Raw genomic sequence first — 2,257 nt, 5'->3', positions numbered from 1 at the left:
CTAGCCCAGTCAAAATTTATTGGAATTAAGTAATTAATTTAATTATATTAGTCCATAATATTTATTTGAACTAATATACCTTGAATTTAAAGTACAGTCCAAATAATTTTATGAATTTAAATCCAATAAAATTTTGTATCCCTACAGGTATTTTCACGAATTTGTTTATGTAGTATGAGTTGGCTATCTCATGAACGTATGACGGCAATGGTAAGTGTATAAAAAAGAGGGAATTTCTTTCTTTTCTTCTAGCTATGCTTTCCTTTTGAATTCTATATTCCATCTTTTCAATAATTTCTTTCTTTTTTCCTTTACGCTATTAGTTTTAAATGAGGTATAGACATAAATAATAAATGTATGTCACAGTAGTTAGCTACTGCTTAATAAAACAAAGTGGGAACACTACAAGACGCTATAAAGGTAGATCTGTCCTGTTTTTCTGAAATAATTAAATTAAATATGCAACAAGAGATATTCTATAATAAAAACAAATAATATAAATAAATAAAATAATTAATAAATTAATAAATAATAGCATTTCCATTGGTAATCAACACTTAACTTGAAAAACAGAGAAATCATAAGGAAGTATATTTGAATACTCAAAAGAAATTACTTCTCCAGGTAGAATCCTACTTCCATTTTTCAAAAGGCAAATTCCACAACCAATTCTTCTAAAGATTTTAGGTTCAATTAAATTTGCAGAAGCAAATTCACCACAATGTATTTGAACATCAAATATCCCATCAATGGCTGATGCCTCATTCACAATTTGCACTGTATATTGAGGTATATGAAGACCATTAAAACCTGATGGCCCTTGGTATATTTGTATATCACTTGGAGAACATTTTCTTGGATAGTCAAACCAACCTACAACAAAATTCATGTAAATGATTGAATAACAAGAAAAGGGCAATTGGTATTTTTTATTTTCAAAATTCTAATTTGTCCTTTAGGCAATCCAGAATAGTGAAAATAGGTTCGTGTTCCGCTTCCAAAGTCAGTCATTTTTTCTTAAGTGACTGTAAACGACACTTCAGTGATTTTATTCCTTCTTACTGTACTTATAGGTCAACCCAACCCGAATGAAAAAAAGAGGGTTTATACCATATATGGTATTCATCATATGTAAATTTTAATTTTCCGATCGAATTATTTATACCGTTAGTGTGTACAAAATAATACTCACATCTAAACAGTCCGTTTGACCTTTGAAGTTCTTACTTCTTTACCTTTTTTAATCAAGCACCAGAGAAACCCCATAAATTATTTATTACGCCTTACAACATTGTAAACCGGGCATTTTTGGCTAAATTTTTAAAATTCGTTTGTTTTGAAAAGTATTTTTGTGCGTTGGAATTTTAGAAAAAAGTACTTTTTCAACTCTTTAGAAAAACAACTCCTTATATTACTCAAAAACACTTTTTTCGTTCGGAAGCTTGTAAAAATACCTTAACGATCTCTAAAATAAGCACTTTTTTAAGAAAAAAAATATTAATTTACTGAAAGCTTTGCCAGACCATGCTATAAGTAAGAGTAAACTAAAAAAAAAACAATAAAAAATTGCATAAAAGATAAAGATAGAGGACATACATGAAGTAGTGAAGGGGAAGAGCAGCAAAGAAACAAATGCAAGTAATAAGAACATTGCATAAAAATCTGCCCGTGGGAGAACTTTAGTGTGAATATTTGGTGTGAGATTTTGTGTGTGTCTTTTAAAGATTTTTGAACGTTAAGATATATAAGGAGAAAAACGTGGTTCTTGATTCCTTTGCAATGATGAAATGCCCATCTGGTTAGATAATCAGTAAATGAAGAATTGTTCCATGTACTAGCTGTTACACATTAATGCTCATTAATTACAAGTTTGGTAAGAAAATAACTATCCTAGCATAATATTTTATTCTCATAATCTCATGCAAAAATATCCATCACATTTCAAAAAGAATATGTAACAGATAGTTTTTTTGTATTTTTCTCCAATAGTTGTGGTTATTTCAGAAAAATAATATAAAAGTTAAATAAGACATATCAAAGTTCTAGTGTGCAAAACCATTCAAAATAACTGGAGGTAAAAATTACAGAATCACTTGAGAAAGAAAGAGGAGAATGAGTGGCTTCTCGCTCTGCGCAATGGAAAAAGCAGGCCTTACTTGACGTAAATTCAGATTAATTAAAGAAGTATTAACCCAAATAATCGCCTACCAAATCATTTAAATTAAAAATAACCGATAAATATATAATATATGAATAA

At 29.0% G+C, this 2,257-nt stretch overlaps 1 long non-coding RNA gene across 1 annotated transcript; it reads right to left on the bottom strand.

Annotated features, from left to right (window-relative positions):
- Positions 1–499: 499 nt before the first annotated feature.
- LOC104106205 (uncharacterized) lies at positions 500–1,759 on the bottom strand. The gene is made up of 2 exons (XR_011412008.1): positions 1,597–1,759; positions 500–873 (listed from the first exon to the last, which is right to left on the bottom strand). It is a non-coding gene; the product is annotated as an uncharacterized lncRNA (long non-coding RNA).
- Positions 1,760–2,257: the final 498 nt, after the last annotated feature.

The sequence above is a fragment of the Nicotiana tomentosiformis genome, chromosome 11 (genome assembly GCF_000390325.3).
Source record: "Nicotiana tomentosiformis chromosome 11, ASM39032v3, whole genome shotgun sequence".
Lineage (NCBI taxonomy): Eukaryota > Viridiplantae > Streptophyta > Magnoliopsida > Solanales > Solanaceae > Nicotiana > Nicotiana tomentosiformis.
The sequence above is the reverse complement of the archived record's forward strand: the minus strand, read 5'-3'. Positions and strand labels throughout refer to the sequence as shown.